At 41.9% G+C, this 15,713-nt stretch overlaps 1 protein-coding gene across 1 annotated transcript in view; it reads left to right on the top strand.

Annotated features, from left to right (window-relative positions):
* The window catches only part of LOC136578785 (cytidine monophosphate-N-acetylneuraminic acid hydroxylase-like), a 128,382-nt gene that overhangs the window by 16,826 nt on the left and 95,843 nt on the right, over nucleotides 1-15,713 (top strand). The gene's annotated exons all lie outside the window — the stretch shown is intronic.

The following is a 15,713-nucleotide window of genomic DNA, read 5'->3' as shown; positions in this document are numbered from 1 at the left end:
TGAGAACAATTAGGCAATAATATATGAATAAATACAAGGAGACCATTGTATTTTTAGTGCAAGCATTGACATGTTAGCATGGCTTGATCGAAATGTACCATGACCTTGAGTAGTTTACTTTCTTTGTCCTCTTTGGTCATTGTTCTGGAGTAGTATATCAGATGTAGCAATGACCTCTACTGCCCCAAAAAGGATTAATAGTTGACTAATAATAGTTAAAGGGGTTGTCCCGCAACAGCAAGTGGTGTTAAACACTTCTGTATGGCCATATTAATGCACTTTGTAATATACATCGTGCATTAAATATTGGCCATACAGAAGTTATATACTTACCCCCTCTGGCATTGGCGTCCCCGTCTCCATGGCTCCGACTAAAGGCTGCTTCTGCTCTGATTAGACGCGCTTGCGCAGTCTTCCTTCTGTCCGGCTCCGGCGTGCTCGCGCCGGGGGTCGGAGCGGAAGCACTGCTCTGACCCTTGTGTAGTGGCCGGTGCTCGTAATTGTCAGCTCAGCTCTCATTGAAATCATTGGTAGCATTTTCATGCAATGTGATGTAACACAAAGAAAGGCTCCATAGGAAAACATGGGCTACAAAAAAAAAAATCACGGTTTTATAGAGCATGCCGCGATTTTGTAGTCTCGCAATGTCACAGGCTACAAAGCATCACTCATGTGGAAGAACCCTTAGGAAAGCATGAGCTCTACATACATGCAATTTGTAGCACTGTCACATTGCCACAAAATCAGGTGGGAAAATTGCCCATGTGGAAGCGGCCTAAAAGGGAATATATCACCTATGTTTTTTTTACTAATTAGAGTCAGAAACTTATTCCATTTCTCCAACCTGTTTTTATTTTCTGATTGTAGAACTTTTTATTCTGTTTTCTATACATGACGTTGGGGGTGGCCATCTTTCTTGAGCTACATTTAACAGTATTTAGAGCATTTAGTGATATTACTTACAGCAGCTTTATGGGCCAATCACATAATGGACAGGAGCTGACCCATTGACTTGTATGGGAGACTGTTGTAGAAATGCTCTGTGATCAGTGCAGGGAGGGAAGTAGATAGTCACAGCTAATCACCTCTTGTGAATGGTTGATCCTGTGGTATATACATATAGGTGTATATACTGGGGATGACTGTCTAATGCGCTCCTGCACTTTACACAGCCCTTCACAGTGTAGACACTTATAACATTAATCTTTATTGATAGTTTATTAAAACATACGGGCACAGACGGACACAAACATACAGTAATAACACTCAAACACACACATTCATAGACTAATTTAAACAAGATGGAGAAATGTCCCTTCCCTATGACTAATAACGGACGACTGCTAAGACTCAATGAAATGACTGGTAGCGATCAATTGCTGGGACTCAACGAAATGGAGTACTAGAACCAAGTAGTAAAAAATATACCATTTATCTTGTAAGACAGGGAATCACATAAACAATATCTATTGACTCGCTGTCTTAAAAATCAATCAATTCAATGGTTCAAAAACAGGATTAATTACTTGATTTCTTTCCAATGATTTTTTTAATTGGCATTTTCAATAACATCACATACAGGTGTAATTATGGTTGCGGACATCTGCATTAATTACAAAGGATAGATTATACATTCTTATACAGCATATTGTCCGAGTATTCAGATTTTTTTACATAAGTTTAACTGTAGCCGAGTTTTTAGACTAACGGAGGATAATGGTTAAGCCATATGTTCCATTTGTCGGTCAAGGCGTCTAGTTTCCCACACCCTGGACTGCTAGCATTTTTTCGCATAAGCAGTTGTTTGAAACCATCAGTGTGATATCTTCTATGGAAGATATTCTATTGCTTTCCAGTTTCGTGCCCAATTTCAATTCCTTGATTCATTTCATAGTTCTGATTCATTTCATGGTTCGACACATTTCCCTATTTATAGTTCATCAGGAACCGGATATCTCTACCTAAATAGAATCACGTATAGAAGGCTAAATAGTAGCTAATAGCTAGGGTAATGAAGTGCAGATAATGAAAGATAGCTATACTCCTCTATCCTAACTGTCAGGGACAAGAAGCCAATAATCAGGTATCAGCAAAGATAGAATTTGTGCTGATAGGATAGAAGGCTAGAATTAGCCATGAGAAATAGTCAGGACAACAGAGTCCAAAGTAGTTCAAGAGCAACTGACCATGCACAGTTAATAGCAAAGGGCTAACATATAAATGACAATGTGCAGTTAGTAGCTAGAAGGCTAGCATATATGGCAGAGATTGGGGAGTCTCCTCAATCATAGATGCCAACAAAAGAAAAAAAAAAAAAAAGAGCCCAACCCAAAGAAAATCAAGTCTGAGACAAAGGTATTAGTGTATCTTGACGCCACCAGGAATTCCCGGTGGTGTCAAGATTGACAGGGGGTGACGCCCCCTGTACCTGATTGGCTGCAGACACTGTTTGCCTTCAGGTCCTGCAAGCTGATTAAAGTAAATGAGAAAATTGATTCAGCGTCCGCCGCCATTGAGTAGCATGTGGAGCTAGTGACCTCCCCGGGTGCAGCGGCTGCGGCCTTCGGTCCAGCAAGGACACAAAAGTAAAAATCAAAAGGCATGCAGCGGTGGCTGCTGGTGCAAGTGACTTTATTGGCGGCAGCAGTGGCGGCTGCCGGCCACAAGCCGGAACACAGCTGTCACAGGTTTCCCGGGAGCGGCCATCACAGAAAAGACATGCAGCCGCCGCTACTCAGCTGACAGCCGCGGGCCTGAACGGACGTGTGAGCCAGCCTTTGGCTGAAGGTTACTACAGTTCTGCAGCGCTGAGAAAAAACTATGCACACTGTGCTGCTAGGACCTTCCTGACTTGGCCCAATCGGGAGCTAGGGGTGTGACAGGGGCAATCCTCCTGTCAAAACCCTAGCTTCCGGTGGCGTCAAGATACACTAATACCGAGACAACAAGATCTAGACTCTGTAAGTAGCCAATAGTAAGTTGTTTGGATTTCTAGGTCCAGGACAACCAGGTCCAGACCAGTTCAATGCAAGAGGACCCTACCTAGCTAAAAGCTAGAATTATAGAAGAGCCCCCAATCTCTGCAATTTATATGTTAGCCTTTTAGCTACTAACTGCACAACATCATTTATATGGTAGCCCTTTTGCTCACCTTCTCAAACGGGACCTCCAGTTGACTGATACAGACCCTCCATGGAGCTCAGACATAAACTTTCAGCTTCAACAGGGCAAGCAATGTGCCTAAAAATTCTATGAAAGTCGGCTCCACGTGAAGTGCTCTTCTTTATTTTTTTTGTAATCAATATGTTTTTATTGTATCAATTAGCATTGAGTTTAGGCAGGTTTAAAGTTTCATATCAGTGTATAGCAATACGATACATTTTCCGTTAAGAATAAGAAGAAACAAAAGGGAGGGGTGAATTAGGTTGAGTAGAGGATAATAGAGTGGGGGGGGGGGGGAGAAAGACAAGGCGTAGCAAGTTCGCCAACAGAAAACAAATAACATTTCAAACATCACGACGGGAACAGTTTGTTCCAAGGATTCAACATAGCTTCATATTTAGTCATAGCATTGTTTCTAAGGTTAAAAGTGTTTTCATAAATGCCATGTTCAGATATAGTTGAAGGGGAATCACTCATTCTCCACTTCCTAGCTATTAATGTTTTTCCTCCCAATAGGATATGGCTGATCAAGCGTCTATTTTTTGGGTTAATTTCCTCTAAATATAAAAGTAGCAAGGCCGTAGCTGGGTTCTTTAGGACCTGATTTTCCGTTAGTTTATTTAATATTATATAGACCTCTTCCCAAAACTTTCTTATTGACGGGCAAGATCAGAATATATGTAAAAGCGATTCCTCCCTACCACAGTCCCTCCAACACGAGGCCTCTGGAATTAGATGTCTATTTTTAAGTTGTAAAGGAGTAAAATACCATCTTTTTATCACTTTCAGATGTACCTGTTGCAGCCGTTCTGAGGTTCCCACCTTGCTTTCAGGCCAGACCAGGGTTTAGCAGTATTCCTACCTCTCCTGCAGCTGAGGGGTGTGGTGGCTGCAAGAGTGATGTCAGTCATCACCTGGTGCTGAGTAGCTCTGCTCCTATTTAAGCAGTGCTAGCATTGACCCCAGTGCTGGTCAATGCTTCAGCTGCCGCTGGACAGCTGCTGAGGAGCACCTTCTGGCTGAAGCTCCTTCGTGCTAGCTAAGTTCCTATTTCTGCTTTGTTTGGTTTTCTGTTTCCCTTTCTTTTGTTCTAGGGCTCCCTGATAGGGACTTGTCAGTGGCCCAGGCACGCGTGCGGGTCCGCACCTTTCGGAGCGATCGACCTGCCGAGTAGGTAGGGCCCCCTCCTTGGTTAGGGGATTATAGGGAGAGGATTTCCCGTAGTTTTATGCTTCCTTTGCACAGTTGTGCCTTTTTCGTTTGTTTTGGATATTGCATGTCCGGTTGGACGCAACAGTACCTCCATCAAATTTGCGCATCTGGAGGCTTGTTTTGCCCATCTGAAGGATTTTAAGCAATTTTCCATTGGAACTCTCAGACCGAGATCTCTCACCCAGTTTAAAAGATGGCATTTTTTCCTCTCTCTCAGGTCTCTCACCATATAGTCATAGAATCTTCGAGTTTTAGAATTTTTGTTTTGTTTGGCAGCTGTTAGACATGATGAGATTGGTTTTGGAACTCTAACTTTGTGTATCTGGGTTCTCTGGAGGAATGTTCTGATGTGGAGATATCTAAACAGATCCGTATTAGGTATTCCAAACTCCTCAACCAGAGCCATGAAGGGCTTAATAATATCTTTCTCAAAGAGATTTGATATACATTTTACTCCCCTCTTGACCCAAGAGCTTATTTGTAGATCTTGAATAAAGATCTCCAGAGTTCTTGTAGGGATCTGTTTTAATTGGCAGGTAAGTGTAGGATCTGAGATTTTTAAAAATTTGTCCCAGGCTTCTAAAGTCTCCTTCATAGGAAGAGAGAGGGGGGGGGGGGGGGGCATCTGCAAGTTTAGCATGAGCAAAGGAGATGCAGCTTTTATGAGTTTAGTATATATCAATGAAGATAAAAGGTATTGAACTTGCCATTTCCGTCTCTAAATTAGGCCAGCCGATCGTTGAGATTTGTGTAAACCAGGAAGAGGACTGTTTTAGAAGCAGGGCATTGCGATACGCCTCTAGATTAGGTAAATCAGTTCCACCTTGGGTTCTATGAAGAGATAGAATAGAAAGGGATACTCTAGGTGGTTTCCCCAGCCAGACATAGTTTGCTAATTGCTTTTGGAATTTTGATATTATTGTTTGGGGTATAGCAATCGGTAGGGTGCGAAAATAGTATAGAATCTTGGGCAGAATTAGCATTTTATAAAGCATCATACATCCGATCCAAGTGGTATGTGGTTTAGTAAAAGTATCTAATTCTTCTTGAATCTCCTCTAGTAAAGGAAGAAAGTTGTTGGCTACCAATTTTGATAGGGGAAAGCATAGGTTAATGCCTAAATAGGGTATACTCTTTATTTGCCATTGGAAAGGAAATTCTTGTTCTATCTCTCTTTTTTGTTCCTCATCTATATGTATACCTAGGATTTGTGATTTGGACACATTGAGTTTATAATAGGAGACCGCGGAAAATTGTGAGAGAATTGCGTATACCTTACGAAGGGAAGTTATAGGTTTTGTTAATGTTAGAAGTATATCATCTGCAAATAAGCTTATTTTATGAGGTCTAGTGTCGGCATGTACCCCATGAATATTGGGGTGCTGTCTGATGTACTCTGCTAGGGGTTCTATCACTAGAGTAAAAATGAGTGGTGATAATGGGCAACCCTGTTGGGTTCCGTTCGTTATAAGAAAAGAGTCGGAGAGAGTACCGTCTACTAAGACTTTAGCTGAGGGGGAAGTGTATAGTGCTTTGATTGCTTTAAGAATGTTGCCATCAAAGCCAAATTTCTCCAGAACCGAAAAGGCATAGCCCCAGTGTAGCCTATCAAAGGCCTTCTCGGCATCTAGAGCAAGAAAAATAGCAGCTGTATGTGCGGAATCCAATCTTGACATAAGATTAAAGATTCGTCTCGTTCCGTCAGGAGCTTGTCTTCCTTTTGTAAAACCTATTTGGTCTGAATGTATAATATCTGGTAGAATTTTTAGAAGTCTCTGGGCTATAATTTTTGAATAAAGTTTTGTGTCACAGTTTAATAAAGAGATAGGTCTGAAATTGGCCGGTGACGAAGGGTCCTTACCTGCTTTAGGGATGGTGACTATGGTAGCTTCTAGCATTTCTTTCGAAAGTTTGCTTTGCGTTAAACCTTGGTTAAATGCTGAAGCCATATGGGGGGTTAGGATATTAGCAAAGTGCTTATAATACTCGTTAGAAAATCCGTCTGGACCTGGAGATTTCTGGTTTTTCAGTAGCTTAATTGTCTCTAAAATTTCTTTATGTGAAAAGGGTTCACTCAGGTAGCTCCTCTGGGCGTCTGAAATAGATGGGAGGTTAATATAGATGAGTGAGTATACTCGCTAAAGGCAATTGTTCGAGCGAGCATTGCCTTTAGCGAGTATCTCCCCGCTCGAGACTGCAGGTTCAGGTGCCGGCAGCGGGCACGGAGCTGCGGGGGAGAGCGGGGCGGAACGGAGGGGAGATCTCTCTCTCCCTCTCCCCCCCCCCGCTCCCTCCTGCTGACAGCCGCTACTCACCGCTTCCCCGCGCTGGCACCCGAACCTTCTGTCTCGAGCGGGGAGATACTCACTAAAGGCAATGTTCGTTCGAGCAATTGCCTTTAGCGAGTATACTCGCTCATCTCTAGAGGTTAACTTTGGATAAAAATGACAGGATCTCTTGTTGTGTCCGCTGGGAAGTGGAGATATCGTCTTATAATTTTTTATAAAATTTACTGAAGCAGTCGGCTATTTGTTTTGGATGAAATATTTTTTTCCCCTGGATTATCTGGACATGAAATAAAAGGCATCTTTGCTTTTAGATTTTTCTTTTTAACTAATTCCGCCATCATTCGGGAGGGTTTGTTATTTGATACGTAATAATTTGCTCTAGAAAATTTCATGGACTTGTCATAATTTTCTAGCAAGAGATTGCGCAATTTCTGGCGTAAGTTAAAAAGACTATTGTTTTCCTCTTCAGAGGGGGAGGATTGGAGAATTTTTTCTGAGTTTGATATTTGAAGGAGCGTTTCAGATACCCGTAGTTCCTTTTCTTTTTTAAATTTGGCACTCATTTTAATGAGTACTCCCCTGATAAAGGCCTTATGTGTGTTCCAGACCGTAAGAGGTGAAACCTCCGGAGTGGAGTTATTAGTGGAGTATTCTGTTAAAGCCTCAGAGATGCTTTTAAGATTTTCATGTCTCCCTTTTCATGTCTCCGCAATTTCTTAATAATTTTGTTCAGAAATCTTATCTGTGCAGAATTATGTGCATAGATGTTTAGTAAAGTAAAAGGTGTAGAGTTCAATTTACCTGAGAAGTATATATCTTCCCCTGGGGTCTTGCTCTAAAACAGAAATTTCCGTATTGATGGTGTCTTTGAACAAAACCAGAACACCTGCTTTCTTTTCAGATGCACTAACTAAATAGATGTTGGGAAATTTGTTATGTGCCATTTTAGGGCATGCGGAGGCATCAAAGTGAGTTTCCTGAATACAAACAATATCAGTGTTATTGGTGAGGGCCTCTCTCCAAACTGCCGACCTTTTGAAAGGCGAGTTCAGCCCATTGGCATTTATGGAGAGAAGCTTAAAGGGGTTGTCCCGCGCCGAAACGGGTTTTTTTTTTTTTCAACCCCCCCCCCGTTCGGCGCGAGACAACCCCGATGCAGGGAAGTAAAGAAAGTTTACCGGAGCGCTTACCTTAATCCCCGCGCTCCGGTGACTTCAATACTTACCTGTGAAGATGGCCGCCGGGATCCTCTGCCTCCGTGGACTGCAGCTCTTCTGTGCGGTCCATTGCCGATTCCAGCCTCCTGATTGGCTGGAATCGGCACGTGACGGAGCGGAGCTACACGGAGCCGCTCTCTGGCACGAGCGGCTCCATAGAAGACTGCAGAAGACCCGGACTGCGCAAGCGCGGCTAATTTGGCCATCGGAGGGCGAAAATTAGTCGGCAACCATGGAGACGAGGACGCCAACAACGGAGCAGGTAAGTAAAAAACTTTTTATAACTTCTGTATGGCTCATAATTAATGCACAATGTATATTACAAAGTGCATTATTATGGCCATACAGAAGTGTATAGACCCACTTGCTGCCGCGGGACAACCCCTTTAACAGCCATACATAATATATACAATGCTATAGAATAATGTGGAATTTGTCGGATGTCTTCTAAGAACAAATAAAACAAACATTACTGTACATGTAATCTTGGTATCTTTCCAAAAAATCATAGACATTTAGAACAATATAGAGCAACAAGCTCGTAAAGCACAAAATAGGGCTTGTATGTGGGGGGTGGGAAAATCACCCAAGTCCATAGAACCAAAGAAACAAACTAAAGAAAATTTGGACTTGTTGGATGCAAGGTTTTTTTCGTGAATTCTAGGTCGCCTAAACGGGGTTGCAGATGTGGTTTCTGAGATGCGTATACCCCAGGAGGGCAATATGCTAGTCGCTTCTTCTGGGTTAGAGAAGGTATGGGTAATTCCCTCTCTTTGAATTATTAGCTTAGGAGGGAAGTCCCATTTATAAGGAACTAGCTGATATACCTGGCTTCGCCCGAGTTAATTTGGTACTGGTGTTTATCTGGTGTTCACACGGAAACTCTTATGAAGTCGTGCTTACTTTAGAGATACCGGAAAAACATATGTTCACCATTTTGCATAATTCTCTGCGTTACCCAGGAAACACCACGTGGAGGCAACCATGTGACGTTTACTTTATATAAAATGACATCAGGAAGTGAGAGAATTAGATTACGTACATAAAATTTGGACACTAATTCTTTTGCGCATAGAATTGAATAATCAAGTTGAGACCCATTAACTTTTCCTATTTATGACATAATCAATGCTCGTGCCAAATTTCACGTTTCTATGACACCGGAAAGTGAAAAAATTACATTCTGCACGTAAAATTTGGACGCTAATTCTTTTGCGCTAGAATTGAATAATTGAGTTGGGACCTATGAACTTTTCCTATTTATGACATAATCTATGCTCGTGCCAAATTTCACGTTTCTATGACACCGGAAAGTGAGAAAATTAGATTCCGTACGTAAAATTTTGGACGCTAATTCATTTGCGCATAGAATTGAATAATCGAGTTGGGACACATTAACTTTTCCTATTTATGACATAATCAATGCCGTGCCAAATTTCATGTTTCTATTACATTGGGAAGTGAGAGATTTAGATTATGTACGTAAAATTTGGACGCTAATTCTTTTGCGCATAGAATTGAATAATGGAGTTGGGACCCATTAGCGTTTCCTATTTATGACATAATCAATGCTCGTGCCAAATTTCCTGTTTCTATGACATCGGGAAGTCAGTAAATTAGATTCTGTACGTAAAATTTGGACGCTAATTCTTTTGCGCATAGAATTGAATAATGGAGTTGGGACCCATTAGCATTTTCTATTTATGACATAATCAATGCTCCTGCCAAATTTCCCGTTTCTATAACACCGGAAAGTGAAAAAATTACATTCCACACGTAAAATCTCGACGCCAATTCTTTTGCGCTAGAATTGAATAATCGAGTTGGGACCCATTAGCTTTTCCTATTTATGACATAATCTATGCTCGTGCCAAATTTCACGTTTCTATGACACCGGAAAGTGAGAAAATTAGATTCCGTACGTAAAATTTTGGACGCTAATTCATTTGCGCATAGAATTGAATAATCGAGTTGGGACACATTAGCTTTTCCTCTTTATGACATAATCAATGCTCCTGCCAAATTTCACGTTTCTATGACACCAGAAAGTGAGAAAATTAGATTCCGTACGTAAAATTTCAACGCCAATTCTTTTGCGCTTAGAATTGAATAATCGAGTTGGGACCCATTAGCTTTTCCTATTTATGACATAATCAATGCTCGTGCCAAATTTCCTGTTTCTATGACATCGGGAAGTGAGAAAATTAGATTCCGTACGTAAAATTTGGACGCTAATTCTTTTGCGCATAGAATTGAATAATCAAGTTGAGACCCATTAACTTTTCCTATTTATGACATAATCAATGCTCGTGCCAAATTTCACGTTTCTATGACACCGGAAAGTGAGATAATTAGATTCCGTACGTAAAATTTGGACGCTAATTCTTTTGCGCATAGAATTGAATAATCGAGTTGGGACCCATTAACTTTTCCTATTTATGAGATAATCAATGCTCCTGCCAAATTTCGAGTTTCTATAACACCGGGAAGTGAGAGAATTAGATTCCGTACGTAAAATTTGGACGCTAATTCTTTTGCACATAGAATTGAATAATCGTGTTGGGACCCATTAACTTTTCCCATTTATGACATATTTAATGCTCGGGCCAAATTTTAAGTTTCTATGACATTGGAAAGTGACAGATTTGGATTACGTACGTAAAATTTCGACGCCAATTCTTTTGCGCTAGAATTGAATAATCGAGTTGGGACCCAATTGCTTTTCCTATTTTGGAGATAATCTATGCGTGTGCCAAATTTCATGTTTCTACGACATCGGGAAGTTGGAGAACTTTTGGCGAGTCAGTCAGTCAGTGAGTCAGTGAGGGCTTTCGTCTTTATATATATAGATTTGTTCCTGCCTGAGTGCACTTGTAATAGTAGAGAATTTCTTTCTTGTTTGCACAGTAGTTTGGGATAGGTCTATATAGAGACGCACATCGCTGAAAGGCGCTGGAAGCTGGTTTATTTTCCGAACCGCCTGCATGAGAGCTTCTTTTACATGAAAGTAATGTATCCGCGCAATTACATCTCTTGGTATGTTTTGTGGTAAGAACTTAGGTTTAGGTAGTCTGTGAGCTCTATCAATAGTTAGTTCTGTGGGTGATGTGTCTGGGAGAATGGCTTTTATCAGCTGTTGTAGGTGTTTAGTAAGCTCCATTGGTGAGACAGACTCCGGTATTCCTCTGAATTTCACGTTGTTACGGCGGTTTCTGTCCTCCATATCGGCAAGTTTAAGTTTTATTTTATCTACTTCGTCGGACAAAGTATACTGAGTCAATAAGGTCATTATGTGAATGAGTTAATTCACCCATTTTGTTTTCAGTATGCGTAATTCTTTCATCAAGCTCCACTAAGTTAGCCTTTAATGTAGATGTCAGAGAGTCGAAGTTTGCTTGCAAGGAATTTTTTAGAGCTACTACCATTTCCTTCATGAAATTTTCTGTAACTGGTTTCTCAGAAGTTGGCATGTCAGAAATCAAGTCTTCCACGTCAGATATTATATGATCTGCTGTGTGATCCTGCATAAGCTTCTGCTTCTGTTTGAGCGGGCTAGCAGAGGGAGAAGCACGAGGCTGTCTCTGTGTGCGGGAGTCGGCGCCATCTTGGACACATGCTGTGCTCCCTTATGTGAATTTTTTCCCCTGGAGGCCATTATTATCTCCTTTGATATTAAAGGGAATCTGGCAAAGGGGTCTTGGAGTGTTAATTTGAGGTTCCTTTCCCTGGGCAAGTCCTGGCAGTAATGGGTTAATAATTGTGAAGTACTCACCACTATCTATTGTCGGGGCACACTGGGGAACCAGGGTCTCAGGCACAGCGATGGTCAGTAGGGCAGGGAATTCACCTCCACCTTCCAGCAGAACAAGCTGGAAGATCGGCACAGTGGGAGCAGCAGTAATCAGCGGTGGGGAGCTGGCAGGAGCGCAGCGCTCACCTCCATTCCCCGTTGGATCGGGTAGACCGATCGGGACCTCCGGAACAGCAGCGATGGACTGCAGAGAGCCCGCAGGTGTAGTGGAAGCGCTTATGGTCTCCGTCAAGATGGGCAGGCAGATCGGGACCCCAGGAGCAGAAGCAGGTATCAGCGATGGGCCAGCAGGACCGGCAAACTCACTCCCAATCTCCGCTGGAGCAGGCAGAGTCTTCAGGAGCTCTGGAGCGGCACTGCTTTCCTCGGTGCTGGAGGTAAAGAAATCTTCCAGCCGTCTTGAGAGAATGTGTGGGGGCTTTCGGCGTCTCATCACCCTATGAAGAGGGCTTCAGGAATCCTGGTATTGAAGGCAAGGTACCGCAGAAAATGCTTTTTTGTAGCTTTTGCTAGCGTAGGTTCTCAGAGCTCCGTTCTCAAGTGGCCATCTCGGTGCTCGGCCAGGCCACGCCCCCCAAGTGCTCTTCTTTATTGACGTTACTTTTAAAACAGAGACGTGACAAACTCCAAAGTGCCGGACATGTTTCGGCTGCAAACCAGCCTTTATCACAGCTACAAACACAAGTGAACAACAACCCTTATAGGACATTAAAAAAAAAAAAGCTAAAAATAACATGTGCCTGTTTTCATTCATTGATACTAGTTAATTGCAGAATGTTCTAAATCTGTGTAACATTATCTAACATTCCCCATGATTAACCCATAATGGGAGGAGTTCCTTATCCAACAATAAAACAGATCAGATATAGTATTAGATATATTACTTAATCATAAAAGAGAGTTTGCATGAACTCTGACCAGATAGATAATCTGTTGCGTGCGAGACATGATAGAATACTAGTATTAACACTTTCCAATCCACTGTTTGACGTCTGAAGACATTATAATTTAAGGCTGTACAGTTCTGATATTGGAAGACGTCCGTTGGGGTTCTCTTACTGTATATTGCCAGCCTCTCTGCTATCGAAGCCTGTCCAACGTGTCACCTCATGCAGTACTGACTTTAGCCAGCAGATAGCGCCGTTGTATAACGGCAGAAAAAGAGTAAGCTACCCCCCCCCACCCCACCCCTAGGAAAATCAGGATACAAATTGGATTGGAAAGGGTTAATGTGTTACTGGTCATTAATCCAAACTATTTGAAAAAGATCCTTTTGTCATTGGAATGCCAGATCTATGCACAAACAACCCACAATGATAGTAAAGATATTTGTTATCAGATGCATAATATTTAGCATAATGTATCCATATCATTGGAAGCATCGCACAATCTGCAGCAATGGTCTAATACAGCGCATACTGCACATCATGCGTTAGGTAATTATTAGAGATGAGCGAGCGTACTCGGAAAAGCACTACTCGCTTGAGTAATTTGCTTTATCCGAGTATCGCTGTGCTCGTCCCTGAAGATTCGGGTGCCGCTGCGGCTGACAGGTGAGTCACAGCGGGGAGCAGGGGAGAGCGGGCGGGAGAGAGGGAGAGAAAGATCTTACCTCCGTTCCTCCCCGCTTTCCCCTGCAGCTCCCCGCTCCGTGCCGGCACCCGAATCTTTAGCCCCGAGCACAGCGATACTCGGATAAAGCAAATTACTCGAGCGAGTAGTGCTTTTCCAAGTACGCTCGCTCATCTCTAGTAATTATTTAAAAAGCAGAACATGTTAACATTGCAGTATGAAATTGCATTGCATGAAAAGTGATCAAATAAATGGATGTACCCAAGGTGGTACTAATAAAAAAATGCAGCTTGCCCTGCAGAAAACAAACCCTCACACGCCCAATCAACGGAAAAATAAAATAGTTACGGGTCTCAAAATACGGCGAGGAAACAACTTTTGTTTAATAAATTGTCTTTTCTTTTTAAAAGTAGGAAAACAAAAAAATATATAAATTTGGTATTGTATTCGTACTGACACATAGAAAAAAGGTAACGTCATTTTTAGTGCACAGTGAATACGTAAAAACTAAATCCCCAAAAAGGCATAATTGCATTTTTTCTTCCATTTAATCCTACTTAGAAATTTTTAATAGTTTCTCAGTAAATTATATAGTACACTAAATGGTACTATTAAAAAATACAACTTGTGCCACAAAAAAGTAGCCTTCATAGAGATGTGTCAATAGAAAAATAAAACTGTTATAGCTCTTGTAAGGACGGGATGAAAAAAAAGAAGAGGGGTTAAAAACTTTTATGCCATCACCACTGAGGTTCACTTTTTCTCTCCGTATTGGGGATGTTTACTCAGTGTACTCAATAAAAAGACAAACTTTTTTTGAGGAGATTCCTGATAGGATCGCTCTTGTCAGGGTGGTTATCCAATGATTCATAGATAGGGTTATGAGATATAGGAATTTCGTAGGGTAAGGGTAAGGGCTCACACCCACTGGTGTTTTTTTCTCCACTGCGCTGCGAGAGTAAAGGAAAAGTCTTGCAGCGCAGTGCGAGAAAAAAAACGGCATCAAGCCGGGATATCGTAAGTCTTTTCAATGGGACCAGCGGCAGCAGCGCTAGCCCTATTGAAAAGAGATGGAGAATGCCACGGACTTCTGCCACAGCTGTGACAGGAGTTTCCTTCATCCCCACTAAGCAATATCTTAGCTATTCATGAATGAATAGCTAAGGGCTATCTGTCATTGTCTGAGCGCTCAGCCAATAGCTAAGCACTAGCCAATCAGCACATCCCTTTCAGGAGGCGGAGATTTTTAAATCCCCGCCTGCTGAAAGAGCTTAACAGCAGTGCAGGGGAGCTAGCCAGAGGACACGTGTGAGCGGCGGAGAGGTGAGTAATTAAAAAAAAAAAATTAACCACTTATTGATGACTATCTGGAAGGGCTTATATTTCAAGCCCTTACCCGATAATCATTCTGCGGGGTTTGCCAGAAAGCAGTGCTTTCAATGGGATTGGCAGCAGTGCCGATCCCATTGAAAGCAATGAGATAGCATGCCGCGGACTTCTGCCAGAGCTGTGACAGCTGTCACAGCTGTGGCAGAAGTCCGCAGCATTCTCCCTATGTTTTCAATGGGGCTAGCGCTTCTGCCGCTGGCCCCATTGAAAGCACTAGCGATATGCCGGTTCTATACTGGCGTCTTTCTTGCGCTGCGAGGCGAGCGTTTTCCCATGCTCTCACAGTGCAAGAAAGAAAATATCGCCAGTAGGTGTCAGCCCTAAGGATTCTATCCTCTCTGAATATCTGTTTTGCCCTACTTTGAGTACATTCATGGTTGAATTTTTTTAGCTAGCTAATCCAATAAAGGTTATGTTTTAAGGCAGTCACTCTGTGAACAAATTAATGTAATTGTGACTCCTTTAGGTGATCTGACCATTGCAAATTGGCCACTGATTTGCAGTAGTGTAAGTAATAAAAGGTATAGAGATTGCAGGAGCACCTGCATGGGTCTTGAACATCTCAGAAGACCATTATGCACATATACTAATACTACCATAGTTCTTTAAAGGGCAATTGACTGTATGACGGCTCTTACATAGACTTTGTAATTGGGATGAGTTATGCCTCAAGTCCCATAGTGACGTGCCATATTCTGATGCACACAAAAGCGGCAACACAATCTTGTGCCATGTAAACTACGAGAAAACTGCACAAGGTAACCACAATGAGAAAATATACCAGTATTTGTTAATAAAAACTTCTCCAAAAGTGAAGCTCCTTTTCTTGTTCAGTTGTTTCTGTATAGACAGGAAAAAAAACTAAAATATGTAGTTTAATCAAGGTTTCATTAACAAATCAAACACGATATAGATTGGTATTCAACATGTATTGACTAGGGTTAAGCATTGTAATTAAAAAAACATTATCATGAGGGGTCAGATCACTAAAGAGATCTGAAGAACTGAGCTGTGTGGTGTAATCAGATATGCAATTGACTTGAATTGTAGTGCTTCACAGAT

The sequence above is a fragment of the Eleutherodactylus coqui genome, chromosome 9, assembly GCF_035609145.1.
Source record: "Eleutherodactylus coqui strain aEleCoq1 chromosome 9, aEleCoq1.hap1, whole genome shotgun sequence".
NCBI lineage: Eukaryota > Metazoa > Chordata > Amphibia > Anura > Eleutherodactylidae > Eleutherodactylus > Eleutherodactylus coqui.
This window is presented reverse-complemented; position numbering and strand designations above follow the sequence as displayed.